The sequence below is a fragment of the Patiria miniata genome, unplaced genomic scaffold (genome assembly GCF_015706575.1).
Source record: "Patiria miniata isolate m_02_andy unplaced genomic scaffold, ASM1570657v1 HiC_scaffold_9, whole genome shotgun sequence".
Taxonomy (NCBI): Eukaryota; Metazoa; Echinodermata; class Asteroidea; order Valvatida; family Asterinidae; genus Patiria; species Patiria miniata.
This window is the reverse complement of record NW_024037076.1, coordinates 16032652-16048672: the sequence shown is the minus strand read 5'-3', so window position 1 is coordinate 16048672 and position 16021 is coordinate 16032652. Positions and strand designations below refer to the sequence as shown.

General features: G+C 38.5%; 1 protein-coding gene across 3 annotated transcripts in view; it reads right to left on the bottom strand.

The window, feature by feature from the left end:
- Positions 1-16021, bottom strand: part of LOC119720042 — a 43915-nt gene extending 27894 nt beyond the window's left edge. The window contains exon 1 of one of the 3 annotated variants that reach the window (XM_038189550.1): positions 15949-16021. The gene's annotated coding sequence lies outside the window, so the exon portion shown is untranslated. Of the gene's footprint in view, positions 1-7916; positions 8031-8067; positions 8307-15948 lie in introns of those variants that run through there. The other 2 variants (XM_038189549.1, XM_038189552.1) reach the window with 2 other exon arrangements.

Sequence of the window (16021 nt, the reverse complement as noted above, 5' to 3'; positions counted from 1 at the left end):
AAGTGTTAAAATGACAGAAGGAAATGTCAGAAACTATTATGACCATTGATTCCCCGTGTAACATTTGTTTCTGCCTATTTTATAACATGTTTCAGAAAATTAAAAAAACATAAAATAAAAAAACATAAATTTATAAAAGAACAGGGAAATAAAAAAGTAAAAACTTATTCTTTTCAGCGGCTTAAACCCTTCTGCTGCAAAAGAAATTTGTTTTGTTATTCTTGGTAATCATTACACTTTTCATGCGAACGATCCTGTACTGAATTGTGCTGAAGGACACAAGGATAATGCCTTATAGCACGTCCACACCAGACTCATTTAATGAACACAAGATTTAAATTGATTGATGTAAGACGAATTCGATCTCTGAATGTTGTCATTCGGCAACAATGGCATTGACGAATATTCTTATTCCAAGTAGGCACACATGTACTGAAATAGGTTGACTAACTTTTGTAAATGAATAATACATAACTGCTTTGATTTTACCTATCCTAACAGTCGTGAATCCTCTAATTGTAATATGATTTAGCACGCCCCCTAAGGAGTTAGGGTTACTTAAAGCACGTGAATTCTTCTCGGACGAATTTGAATACATGAAATAGAATTGGTGATTTGGTAACATCATGCGAACGAATGTGCGGAATTGTGTTTAAGACACGTAAAAAAAAATGTTTAAGCACACACCCAGACTAATTTACTTATCATAAGTATTAAAGTTAAGAATATACGATGAATTCGATCTCTTAATGCTGTCATTCGGCAATAGCTTAGTCATTATATTTGTATTGACAAACATTCTTAACTAAGTATTTAAATAGGTTGCCGAACTTTGAAATTGAAAGTGAATGGTAAATGACTAAACTGATTATACTACAGCATGTGAAATTCTTCTCGGACGAATTTGAATCATATTAGAATTAGAGAATTGGCCTTATTCACGAGTCGGCCATATTGGATTGAGAGTGAGGTAAAATCTGTATTTTTGAAACTTGTGTAGAGAAATTAAACCAAGTTAATTTCTAATTAATTCCAGTCTGCTTCAGTGAATAAATTAAAATTTGTAATTAAACATTCCCTAATGTTTAAAGCCAGATTAAAAAAAGAGGGTAAATAATTAGGCTTCATTGTGCCTGCATAAATAGTCCGGCGCCATCCCATTCAACAGTTAACAATTAATGAATTACATTCAGGGAACACGACAAAAATTGCCAATTCGTGAATAAGGCCCATTGGAATCAAAATTGTTTTAAATAGCCGGAAACATACAAAGATATTTTTAAGTCATGATTCCTAACTTTTCCCTAGAAACGCGTCCATATATAGTTTGTCTGTAATGTACGAGTAAACAGTACCAGTGCTGTATAACGTTTTCAATGCCTTGCATTATTGGTCCACATTTTACCAACTCGTCACATAGCCATGAAATTGTAACGCATTGATGGCTTTGAACTCGAAGTTCATTTGTTTCGTACTAGTCACGTTTCAGGCGTAAGCACTTTTGAAAAGATAAAGTTTGTCTCTTTGAAAGTACAGACCTAGTTCATATTTGCCTTCAGGCAGGATTTGGTTCATTGTTGAAGCTTGTTGACAAGCCCTGAGTTGTTCTTTTCAACGCCGGTGCGTTGGTACATGTACGGTAGGCCCACACTGAGTTTGGGTGTGAAACGAATCTCAGTCGCCAAATAGAACAACAATTGGGTCATTGTTTGTGTCTGCCCCATGTTGGTCATACGCTTCTGGAAGTTTGAGAATAAGACCGGCGGGCTTAGGTTTAGATATCCAGAATGTACAATTCAGTGTGGGAATTCATTTCATCCATGCCCCCTGTATAAACATTCACCCCGGCTGTTAGGCGGATCGGAACATACATTTGTACTTTTACTAGACGGCCTCAGAAACCTGTCAAATGAACGCTTGTGTCCGTGTCTCTTGGCACCGTACCAAACTCTGAAATCTCAGTTCGATTATTGGAGCATATTCCCAATTGAACCAAAAGATTCAATACTAGGTTTTGCCCTTCACCGACGTATTAACTCTGTATACTCAGTGTTGAACCAAAATAATCTATACCAGTACATGTATATATTGCCTAAAAGTGAAACCAAAATATATTAACACAGAGCACACAAGTTGGACTGGATAGTTATCTTCTGATCCTGCACCCTACAATAAAATGACAAACTTTAATAACTTGACCAGATGTAGGTATAAAATCTAAAGACAAATGCAAGCACGCTAACAATTTTACCACGAAGGCCCCTTCAATGGCGAAAGCATTGTGCTATAATAGCGTTAAAACAGTCAGATAATCAGGGGCAGTTGCTTTGTACAATAGCGTGCCCAATGGTTTCGCCATTGAAGGGACCTTGTGACTGTACAGTGACCAGGTGCCCGGATGCGAATTTTATGATTCGAAAGCAGGTATTACCATGAATTTCCAGAATTTGCCGAGCAGTTCGATAGCTCAGTCGACAGGGTCGTGATTTTGTACCGCGAGGGATCTCCGCGACGTGGGTTCAAAACACCATTTTTACCCGATTTATTTTTCTTTTCTAACCTGAGGCTTAGGCGGATTTATTTTAAAAGGGAAATAAAGTCCGAATTCATTACGATCGAATTATTTTTTTTTCTTCTAATCTTATATTTTTTCTCATGTTTTTAAGGGAAGTAATGTCCAGAACGTCATAGCGTACACCAGGGAAAAAAATCGCTGCCCAGATGCGTCTATAAGTGAACATTCTCCACAAACATGCAATCTTGCACCGAGCGCCTACCAAATACACGTATACATGTATGACGCACCACCTCGCCCACGCCAACTTCATCTAAAGTGACACGACGCAGCTTTCCAGCAATCTGACAAGTGACCGCCCTCTTTTGAACTGCCAAGAATGCCTGAATTCTGATGAAAAGTTTTACATTTCAAAATATTTGCGCCCCAAGTGTTTGGTTAATAAGACCCTCAGTAATTCTTCTTCTGACCATAGAGTCGACCCCATTAAATCGCTCGGACAACAAACTGTTGAAAGGCTGAACAACCCAACCACGGCAGCCATTAACAAATGAATTGATGGGGGTTTGGGTTGGGGTATTTGAGCTTTTTCACTGCGTCGTACGACAATGGGTTTACAGATCACTGATTTGTGTTACAGGGGGCACTGACCAATGCACTTTTCGGTTTTCCTTGTAATCGTTGTTGTGTCCAAGTCCCCTCCCCGAGGCTCTCCCGCTTGAATTGCAGGTACATGTATAATTGTGAGGAGAGAAACATGCACATACAGTCCCACAAAAAAACTAACTGTCGAATCGGGCATGTTTTCAGAAAAGTGGGGGTAGTACATGTATTCAACATCGTGTCTAATGTATTGCTGAGTAGAATAATAAGGTCTTACAAATGCTTTTTAGTTGGTTTCATTAGGATGTTTTGTTTAACACAGCAATCACAATGCGGGACTTGAAAAACTACTTGGGCCACTTTTTTTATTTATTAACTTTACAGGTAGAAGCCGGTAGAATAAGTCACAAGTTGCTCTTGAACAAAAAAAATAAATCCTTTGTGTGTTTCTGTAACTGCGCTTTCTCACTTTCAAGGAAAGTGGCCCAAGACGGTTTTCAACCCTTGAGTTCGATTATAGCATAGCGTTTGTTTCAATGCATCCATTTGAATTAAATGAAGTGTGTATAGTAGATTGGTGATTTGAAAATGTTCCAAAACTCACATGCAGTACACCTTTATTAATTGGTTTTCGACGGTTTTTTGTGGGACAACCTGTATAGGCCGTGTTAAAAACATGTCTTACTATTGATCCTAAGTAACTCTGTTGTTTACCAATGGAATTAAACCAAAATTTCAGATCATGTAAACAAACGAACGACAAATTTTATGGAGCGAGTTTCATCAGCTTTGTGCAAGAGGGTGAGATATAAACGGCATACGAAAAGAATACTCACTTTCAGAATCTGCCACCTTCAACTTGGCTTCCTCCAATGCCGATACAGCACTGGAGACGGTGGCGGAAGGCGCGTATACTGCGGCCGAAAACTTCTGAAGGAATGCATGATCACCCCTGATGCCATTGCACACCGCCTCAATCGCTTCGTGCAACATACAATCGAGGAGGTGTGCAATAACATCAGGGGTGAACCTGCATTCCTTCAGAAGCTTTCGGCCGCAACACGCGCCTTCCACTACCGTCTCCAGCGCGCGCTGTGTGATTTTTGTATCGAAAAGTGCGAATTTTCTTCTTAAGGCGTTTAAATCTCACCCTCTTGCACAAAGCTGATGAAACTCGCTCCGTAAAATTGTCACGCCTTGTTTGCATGATCTGAACATTTTGGTTGAATTCCTTTGGTAAACAACAGAGTTATTGAGGATCAAAAGTAGGACATTTTTTTTTTTAAACGTAGTATAATGGTAAACGAAAAAAAAGAAAACCGCAATGATCCCAAAATATACAAGATACATGCATGGTAGGCCGGTTCTTATTCTTGAACAATGAAGCTCAATATATAAATAACTTCACAGATAAGAGATGTTGTTCAATTTATTACATTTGAATATAGAAAACAAATGAACTCGCTGAGCGCTCGTTGACACAGTTCGTTTCAAGATTCCACTAACTTAAGAAAGTTTAGACTTTGAAAACTTCTGCGGATTATCCAAAACAACGATTCTTCTCAATCTGTGCTGTTTGACAAACTGGACAATTTCATTTGGCAACAAAACTCATTAATTGTTCAGTTCTTCCAAAGAGTTCCCAGGGTTCGAACTTTGATGCAAGTTTGATTATAGACTGTTGCAATCAACCTTTTATTCACAATGCATCTTGCGTATGGATGACGAACAAACCAGGCAATTTGTGCATAAACCTATGGGGCTGTGAACCGATGCAGACTTTACAACTGATGTCATTCGATTCATCTTCATCATACATGTATATCAAGAACTAAATGATCATCTTTTCCCCCAGTGTTACATTTGTTATTAGAAATATGTATTTCATAAATCATGCTTTTAAAGCTTATCAGACTGAAGAGAGTTTTAGGGATTTTTTAGATACCAGTTCCATTACCATGAATATGCATATTATTATGGCCCTGCTAATATAGGCCAATCAGAACCAATATTTCAAGCTCACGCCTCCAACACAGACCAATCACAATCGTTCCTCTGGGCCTGATGCCTGGTACCTTTAAAATAAATTCTAAAGTTTAACATCTGAATTTAAGTTCCAAATTATATTCCATGCGTAAAAGGTGAAGTCAGGATCAGTTAATTGTGGAAAAATACTTCAGAAAAAAAATTATTTAAGCCTGACTGGTTCACGCCCGAATAGGTTTGTGCATAAACTGCATTGATTCTTTGTCATCCATACCCAAGATGGAATGTGAACATCGGAAAGGTTTCGTATCGAATATCACAATACGTTCAACACTTTACAGGGCAAGTTAGTACGTGTATATCTATGGGGGCTGTGACGGTGCCAGTAACAGAACAGTATAGGTAGGAATTAATAGAGGTCTCTTTATTCACAAACTGAAATACTCGGAGTTCAACGTTGCGTGAAGAAGCCGAAATAACAAGGTATTTCTTTGTAATTGCAAAAGGTAAAGGGTTTCAGGAACCATGAAATGCCGACGACGAGAGTATATTCACCTGCAGGGGTTTCAAAAAGGCTTCACTATAGTTCAAGTTGAATCGAATTTTTATTCAGTAATTCATCATCGGGGATTGCCATGTGACAGGGTGAATTGTGCGGGTCATTCATTTCGCGATAAGGCAAAGGCGTGTGGGGAGATTTCGGCGCCAGAGGTTGGGCTGGAAGAGCGAATATAATAGCCGTCTGTTGTCCGAAAAGGTTACGTGGTCCCGTGATAACTACTTCTCGCCATTTTACTGACTCTGACCTTAGCAATCAAATTCTCCAAACGATGAGGTCTTGCGTACATTGAGTATTTAGAAATGGCGTTTTTGAAGTCTAAATACAATTAAACAGTGCATTGAGTGATAAACTGCAGAACAGAATTTGCGGAAAGTAGTTATCTTCAATACTAAGGGGCATTACAAATACAATCATATAAACATTTCTGCTACATGTAGCCACCACGCACCTGCAACCGTAGTGGAGTTTTGCTTGCAGTATTCGACAGATACAGACTGTGCTTACATTGTAAGCACAGTCTGGCGCGTGGTGGGTGGCTATAATCTGGCCAAAAATCAAACCAGAAATCATCCAGGAATAAGATCCTAATTGCCTTTAACTGCTTGGCAATCAAACACGAGCTTGAGTATTAACAATTGTTACATTGTCACGTCGCCCAAAGACGCAAACACCGGCCACTATCCGTTAAATAACAGTTACAAAAACAGCCATAGGCCTATGCCTATGAAGTATAGCATTCATGCACATCGTCCAATAAATCAAACTGTTTAAACAATGAATCAAAATAAAAGGAAAAACACTATTGGGACTGAACATTATTTTAGACAACCCCGTCTACTATGGAAAAGTTCCAAAACCGAACTAAATCTAGAAGACAGTCGCCATTTTTGTGGATGTGTACTGTACAAAGTCCATCTGTGGTCGAAAACAAATCCGAGTAAATGAGATTGGAAAGTTTTCTAGTCGTAGCTTTTTTTTTCAAGATATTTCAATAACAAAGGGCAAAATATCTTGTGTGGTACATAATTAGCGGAACATGCCGAAAATACGGAACGCAAAGTAAGTAATCTAACTATAGGCTTGTGCATTTCTTTTCGTTTGAAGCAGTACAACTGCTAACGTAGGTAGGGTGCATAATATAGCCTACCAAATTCAGCACGGTGGCCCGTACGTACAAGTCATGTACACATGTCTGAACATTTTGAGGAAACAGAGAAGACGTAGGCCTATGCACAATTTTTGGGTCTCATACATGACTAACTGGATTCTGTTAACCCAAACTCCCTAGCGTCTTTTACTAGGAACTGGACCAAGTCCATCAAAATCCATCAATCACTGTGCGTCATATACAAAACTGTACATGACACATTTGAATCCACCACTGACGTATTTATCTGGGCAGTTCCAACTTATTGGACAAGTGTTCATCAGAAAAGATACCATCATAAAGTGGATTTCAATTCTGATAAATGGTATCAAATAGTTACTACAATTATTTTTTTTTTTAAATATCAAACGTTTTTGTTCACGTATAGTAGAAATCGGCTCGAAAAACGGGTGTCGCACGTTCTCAGATAGATTGATTTTGTTGATACTTGGGCAATTCAGTTATGAAAGGAAGTGTAATACCCGTGACAGAGCCAATGAATAATATGCTGCATGGAATTGCCTACTTTGCTAATTTGTCAGTTAAAAGTAACTGAATAGTTGAGCATTATTTAAAAATAAACTTTATTTCAATAAAACATAGCTACATGTATAAACTTCTTAATGATATGTTTCAATTAAATTTTTAGTTTGAAGGTCAACACTGACGTTTATAAATGCCTGGAATTGCCCATTGATGTTTTTTTTATTTGTATTTAGCCTTAAACCGTTTAAGGAAGAAGTTGTGCAGATTTCTGCATCTTCATCAGATCTTCCACAAATGCATACTACAGGTTACTACTCAGTAGTATTTTGTAGCTTTATGTGGGTCGGAGGTTAGGGTTAATAATGAATTTAGGATTACGTAAAACTGTTACGTATGGATGTCCAAAGCGGAGTTGCAGGGCTATCTGTTTCGCATGTAAAAGGCCTAGCGTACTACAGGGCGAGTCGTGATTCACGGTGTATTTGAGTTTTACAGATTCGTTTGAAAACTAAAACAGTCACATCAACATCAATAATGGAAGAGACTCGATCGACAAAAACGTGTATGAGTAAATAAAAAGTTACGTCAAAAGTATATCACACTTTACGAATACTAACTTCAAGATATTGCTTCATTCACTCTGAGTCTTAGCACTCGATCGTGATGTGAAAAAGCTTATGGGTGGGACATAATGTACGATGGTTCCCTGTACGATTGTATGCTTGGTATCAGAACTTCAGCATATAGCTGGTCAAGTGCTCAACTCACCAGAACAGAAATATCGACCTCCAAGAAATTATCCATGCAGTTTCACCGACTCCATATCAGCCATGGACTATAATAATCCGGCCTCGTCATCAACTCAAGTTGCCCGATCGTATACGCCCAAATCAAAAATGAAGTTGCCTAGCCCACACACAGAAACGCAAGTAGCTCGCCAAATAAATTCCCTGGAAACTATGCATGTACGAAGCGTATAGTGTGACAGCAACAATGAAGTGACCCAACCACAAACAGTTACGACCCAGTGCACAAGCACAATACTCCCCCTCAAAACCGCTGCTTGGTCTGTCGATTTCTTTTCACAGTAAAATCTCCTGCGTCTGGTTAGCTGCCACACAATGAAGGCATTTAAATCCACACACACCTACGGGCCCGTGCGCGTCATGCATACGTGTAAATTATTTGGAAATGTTGCAACTACGGATAATGTTTACAAAAAAGACGTTGTCTAGTGCTAGCTGTAAGCTCAAACAAGCAGGTTTAGAAAAGTAACTGCGCCTCCTTAATTCACTGGCAAATATTTATATTCCTTGAGTAAACTTTAAAGTGTTAAGAATATAAACAACGAGCCGCCACTGTCATGCGACAGGGGCCGGCCGGAGCAGGAATGAGTCGATTTTTATTTGCATTTATCCCAAAAGTAACTTACCGAATTATTGTCAAACAGCCTACTTGGATTAAAGATCGTACCGGTACTAAACACACCGTGAAATTCTTCCGTCTGGCTTGCATTTATACTATCAAGAAATATAGGTGGTTTACAGCGATCAGTCAATAATTGATTGATTTTTAAAATAAAGAGTTATATTATATAGTATATGGAGCGCCAAAAGTGGATAACCGCATTTTCCCATTTTGCGCTAGTAGAATTTTAGGTGTTTAGAAATACCAACACCTGTTGTTTTTTTAAACTCAATTTTCTGCTATCAGAAATTTGGATTGTACTTTGACGACTATCTTGGCGCTTCAAAAGTGGACAACTAAAAATCTCAATTTTTTTATTAGCAAAAATTATGATTCTTCAAAAGTGGACAACCCCGTTTTCCCATTTCCTGGCTGCAGAGATTTAGATTTTAGAAGTCACAACACCCTTTTTTCAAAATGTAAACCTTCTGTCAGCAGAAAACGTGGGTTTTATTATGACGACTTTTCTTGACGCCCCAAAAGTGGACAAATAAAAATTGCTCTCCTCGTGCTTTTAGTACAAATGTGAATCCCTTTTGAACAATATCCTCCCGCGTTGAGTTAAGGGATAATTATTCGACAAATTTTGAATTAGTTGCGCCGCTATACGATAAACAGATTTTGTTTCGTGCGACCCAAAATAATAGCCTTTAAATGATTGCAGACATTAAAGAAAAGAAGCTCTTTTCCGTTAAATGAATTGTACAAATCAAGGGCAAAATGAATACTATAATTGAAGAGCATACTGATAAATATTAATTAAATATGTTTATAGATGCAGAGAAAAGAGGTGGTAACACCGTCTTGCATGCGTTGATTGTCAGTATGAAACCTATAACAGCCTTTTTCAGTCGTTGGGTCAGCAGGATATTAAGGTATTGATTGCGTGTACCGTATGGGTGGAGGAACCTAGAAATCTGAAGATAAATCAGGATGTTTCGAAAGTGTATCATCAAGGTGTCTAGTCACCAACGAGGAATTTCCCAAAGTTCAAACTGAAGTTCCCATGACCTCGACAGGAGACAGGCAGCATAATGCACACTTTTATAAAAAATATGCACAATGAAAACAAGACTCGATGGAAAGTCAGCAATATTTACGGACAATAAATTAAGCACGCATGATTAAACATCAAGCCAATTGGAAAAACAATGACCCGAATTTCAATACGCAATCTTACAGGCCTGTTTTTTTTTTAGATGAAAATATAGTATCGGAAATTTTACCAAAGCAAGTTTTCTGCACTAGGCGGTCACATAATTATAGGCCATTCGAGCTTCTTTTTCTATCATATATTTCCTTACCATTTTTACTGATCCATTGCGAATCTAATGATGAGGTCTGTTTCTCAGGAAGACAGCAAAACGGTCACGGATCCTCAGAACAGAACTTTTTATCTCTTAAGATAACACGTTACTAGTACTCCACACAACGTCGACTCCAGCTAAACCACAAACGGCCTCCAAACGTCACTTTGGTCGCCACGGCAAAAAAACAACCTGGCCCCAGTAACTTCAAGTTCGCTCATTAAAGGACCCGCCTACAACTGTTGTCTTGCTGTTGACAGTCATGAGAACCACGGTCGCGTACGGTCGGCAAATTTTATTTTGCATCCACGTTTAGTCACTCATCATAATTCGCTTGCGTGAAACATAATCACGTGATTGAAAAAAAAAATGCCACGTGATTTGAGATGAATTTATAAGGTTTTAAATTTCAAGCAAAAGTCGAACCGACACGTTCCATGCAAGGAGAAATGGCTGGGCACTGTATCTTCGAACCCTCAAATATTTTCTTTTCTCCAAAGATTTGACTTGTTAAGCTCTAGCAGGAGGTTCTACACATGTCACTTTGTGGTCGGTCGGACGGTCAGTCTGTCTGTTCCCGAAAACTGACCTGAGTATGGTGTACCATATGTGCCATCGGCGTAGCATTTTTCGGCGTCGCATTTTTAAGCTCTGGCAGAGATCATGTTGATCGATTTTTTTTAGCTCTGGTAGGGTCACCGTTTTCATCGATTTCATGCAAGTCTGTCACGCAAGACCCGAACAAGGTGACCGCCATTTTGTGTAGTGGTTGGACGGTGTCCAGAAAGAGGAAATGTCTCAAAAATTTACCAAAAGTATGGTAATCCATAATATACCATCGGCGTCGCACTTTTCGCTAGGGCTTATTGTGCACTCGTACCTGCCTTTCTTCAGTTGTGCTTGATACAGCGCCGGAACGATGATCTGGTGGTCGCAGGTTAAAATCTCGCTCAAGTCAATTTCTTTGTTCAACTTTAAAAATTATTGTGGTTTTGTTATGTGCTTTCAATTTAGTAAATTTCACCTATTGTTTTCGATTCAAGTCTCTGGATTTAAAAATATTTTTTTAAAGCCCGAGAATCATGCATTTACAGCTGACGCATGCGCATTGTGGTTAAGTGACTATCACTTGGCTGCAGAAAAAAAATGTAATGCACAAACGGTCGCACGGCGAAATAAAAAACGCGGTACGGAATTCAGCAGGCAAGGCCAAGAACAATCCGCCGTCTCTCACGGGTGTCAATGGAGTCAGAGAGTCGCTTACAACTCCGAAGGCCACAAGAATATCAAATGAATCACAGAATACTCCAACACTGTGGGAAAACGTCGACCCTGGCTGAAAAAGAAACATTTCATGTTGACATATCGCCTACAAGTCAACTTGGAATGCAGCGTACTGTTTTCTGTGTCAATAATTAGTGATCGCAACATTGATCAATTCAATGTGAATGTCTAAAATAAGGTTAGGGAGTGGCGAGGTAGTATTCTTACTATTTCTCGCTGACAAATATTTATATTGACCACAAATATTGTTCGATTTCGTGAAGAGTTGAAATCAACATCTTCCTTTAATCTAATTTTCATCCAGGTATATGGGATTGACTTTCGTTTTAGGTGGGGATCTTGTTTATACCAGTTTGAATAGGAGGTCACGAGGCACATTATTGAAAACCATCATTATAAGAAACAAATAAGGAAAACTACAGGTTTTGTTTTTACAGAATTAGCAAGGAAACCGCGCCCGCTAAAGTTATACAGGGATGTATCAAAATAAAGGTAATCCAAAAACAATGGGCTCATTTGTAAAATTTAGGAAATTGTACAACGTCAAAGTGGTCCCAACTTAAAGGGTAGTTCAGCTTTCAATTGATACCTTAATTGCGCCTCTTCGGTCACAAAGGGGAAAAAACTTTGTTGAATAAGTGGTGAGTTAAGCTTTCTGATGAATGCGCTGTCACGGCTTTTGGGCAGTGCGTTAAAAAGGGGGTATGTTAGAGGTGTTGTTGCTTAAAACGGTGCCTTATGTTGTCCATAAATAATTAGTCATTCCAAAGATTTTGTTTTTCATCAAACATTATAGCAATGAAATTTAACAACCTTTAAAACATAGCTTGCAATGGGCATAGCCTATTAAACCATGCCAAGTTGGGCCAACGCCCAAGCCAAGTTTTGAGTGTTTGGTTTTGCACTAGATATAGTTTTTGAATGAATAAACGAGATATCCTTGAAATGATTGATTTAACCATGAAACATGACATTCCATGTATTCTCAAACACTTTCAACATCGTCTTTAGGTTCCTCAATTCAACACAAAATGCGACTGCGCAATTTAACAAGAAGTGAAACTTCAATCTTATATCAATGGCTATCTGGTTGGCTTCGGGTCTATAATTTTTTTCGCTGATCGCTGACATCAAAACCAAATTGTATTATCATACAAAACTGTTTAAACTGGTTATTTAAAATTGGGCATGTATCTACAGTGTATTTGAATGAGGGCATAAATTTAGCCGGCGTTCGAATCAGAGCTTTATCAGAAATCACCCAAAGCCAATGATGAAACACCGAATTGCAAAATGTGTTAAAATCCGGTTCCTGAATAGTATTTTGTGCATTCCAGAACCAGGATTTGGGAGTCTGTGACACGTTGTGTGTTTGTACATGGAAAGTGGCCGCTGCATCGGACTGTATTCTTATTCGCAAAGTGACGTGAACATAAGTTTTGGACCGTATATATGTCATTGCAAATATTTTTCGCGAAGTTTTGCTTTTATGTTTACGACTTCAATCTTACAATACTAGCCTTCGCTCGAGTCGAGTCGAGTCTTCTGATGAGGGACTCGAGTGAAGTCGAGTCATTCGCTCGCACTGACTCGAGTAGAGTCATTTACCCTTAAGGATTTGAGTCGAGTCGAGTCACCAGAAATTGTGACTCGATTCGGACTCAAGTCGAGTCATTGACTCGATACAACTCTGATGCACCAACATCTCTAACATACCCCTTTTAACGTTCTTCCCACAGCGACATGGGACAGTGTACAACTTTCTGCGGGTGTTTTCGCGCCTGGATAATTGTTTCCTATAGCCCTTTCGCATTACGTCATTTCTACTTGTTTTCTCTCAGTTTCCTCGACTTTTGGAATGCGGGCTTTGCGTCGGTACATTACAACCATCAATAACTATGATTGATGGCGAATCAGAGACCAAAATATAAAGTCCCCGATATTTGGAACCACACCAGGCAACATTGTGATCCCCTTTAGCGATAACAAGTGAGGTATTGTCATCGTGACTTTAGTTCAGTATGACAAATGAATACTTGTCACGCATGTAAAAAGGTAGGGCCTTTCATTATCAGTTTTATTTTTCCAAGGTAAAAGTGCACAAGGAGGACTTTTGGGGTGAATTATCGTAAACACTCAGTAGGCCTCAATTCATAATCGATCAAAATAGGCGTACAGTTTACTATCAATCATGTGTGAGTCCAAACTGGGACCTTGAGTGCTGAAAAACATGCAAAACAAAATCAGGCCACCTTAACTCACTCTTTAGCCGACAACATTCTAAAAAATTTCATGAGCCAACCAAGTTTTAGGTCTCAATTAAATTTTGAAAGGAGACTTTTTTTCACTGTACAGGGTGAGTCAAAAAAAAACCCGAAACCCAAATGTCGGGACCATTGTTTTAGTGAAGTTTTGCATGTACCACTTTCAAAATCTACGAATATAAAAGCCCAATTCACAAGTTTTCTTTAAGTACAAGAATCATTCACATCACTCATGTACTTTTCAAGTTACGGAGTTTTAAACACAACCACCGTTTTAAAGTTCTGTCCACGGATCACTAAAAAGGTGTGCGTTCTTTCAGCAAAACGAAAACAATTTGTTATGAATTGGACTTTCATACCCTAGATTTTGAAAGTGTTACATGCAGAACTTCACTAGAACCATGGCCCCGACATTTGGGTTCGTTTTTTTTTACTCACCCTTGTATTGCAGCTGAGAGAGAAGTCAAGTGATATCAATTTGAGGCCAAAGACTGGACTGATGCATGTCCAACTTTTTAAGCAGTCGCAATAAAGAGGACCACCTCACAGTGTTAAGGTCAACTCATCTAAAGGAAGGTGTTTTGATTTCATTTTTTCGACCATTAAATTCTCTTTTAATTGATTTTATTCTCACAGTTCAATTGATACGAAAGCCACCGCCGGCCCCCTGGCGTGAGCTTAAAAAAGGGCACTTTCCGCATGACTTTCTAGTAACAACTTTGCCTATACATAAAAGAAGCCTTTGTTGAAACTATTTTCAAGCTTGGGGGTTTATCTGTAATCCTTTCCGCTCGTATCGCCTCACGGACTGACATGTACACTGATCTTGATTTTCACAGACTTGACTATTGAAATCGCAGGTGTGTGCGCTAATCTTGGTGAGTAACAATGACACCCGCGACCTTTCACTTATTCTAAAGCTCAACACACTGAAGGGAAAGTCCACTTCAAAAGTGGATCACTATTCTTCATCAGTAAGTATATGAGATTAGCAAAGCGATATTGAGAAAAACACCTCCCAAAGTTTAGAGACTAAAATAATAAGATACAAATTTGGAAAACATGACATTGACAATAAAAATGACATTGAGAGAAACACCTCGAATTTTTGAGACTACTGAAGACAGAAATTAGGAACATACCATCTAACGAAATAAACTGCCCCGTTTGTAATGATCACTAAGAATTGGAGTTTAAAGGCATACATGATCATCAATGCATTTTGTTCGATTCCAACAATGACACCAATCAAAGTTCAAAGAAGAATGTTCAAAACCTAACTTGTAATTGTTGAAGCATCAGCTCGACACTCTACACAACCATTTAATCACGAAACACGATGTCGTCATAATAACTCTTTTTTTCCCTCCAAAGAATCAGTCAATTTGACTGATCGTTGGAAATCACCTACATTCCCTAATTTCTTCTAAGTCGACAAGCCAGACGGAATAACTCCACAGAGTGTTTATAGTACCAGCACGATCTTTAACTGAAGTAGGCTTTTTGATAACAATTCGGTAAGTTACATTTGGGTGTAAATGCAAATGATCCTATATGCCTTTAATAGGCCCACGTTAGAATCCCATTTTCAAAAAAGTGTTACATTTCTAAATACCACCAACGTTGGCATAAATTAACATGCCCGTAAAAGTGAACACCGTAGGTGAGAAGGTACTATCTACGGGTGAATCTCTATTTTTTAAGGCACTATATAGTTGCGATGCTTGACGTCGTCTGTCCGCCGAGACTGCCGGGTTTTTTTTTTTACCGTTTACCATTTTTATGTTTGACTTAAACTTTCAAGCTTTTATCAGATGAGGTTGTCGAGAATGACTTTTTCGTTTTCGATAAAATGTTTTAATATTGTCAACAGTTAAAGGTAAAAGACACCATTTGCAAAAAAAATGTGTAGCGGTTTTTTGTTTTCCGATTCAAGGAACAACAATACAATCAATCTGAAGCAGGTTATCAAAAAAACCTAAGCTGTCAAAATTTCAGCTCTGATGTCAACCGCATTATTTTTGTTTTTGTTGAAAACTGTGAAAATGCATTCATATTTCTCGACGTAAAGCATATCATGAGTTTCCGTTGAAAGCGCGATGGTTTGGTCCCACAAACCATCGCTAGAAAATGATAGTAATTCCTACTTTCTCGAAATTGACAGCATAGGCCTACTATAAGGCGCAGCGATTTTACAGGATGCTTGATCCTATTATTTACTTACAATCAAGGAGGATATTACATGATAATATTTTGACAGCTCCATTCTTGATAGTTTGCAAATGGTGTCCATTATACCTTTGAAGAGAAGAAGTATCGCTACTTACCCGCTATGTCGTCTGTGATATTGAACTGTTGAAAGATGCCTCATAAGTGGGTGACATTCTCAACCCAGAGTAG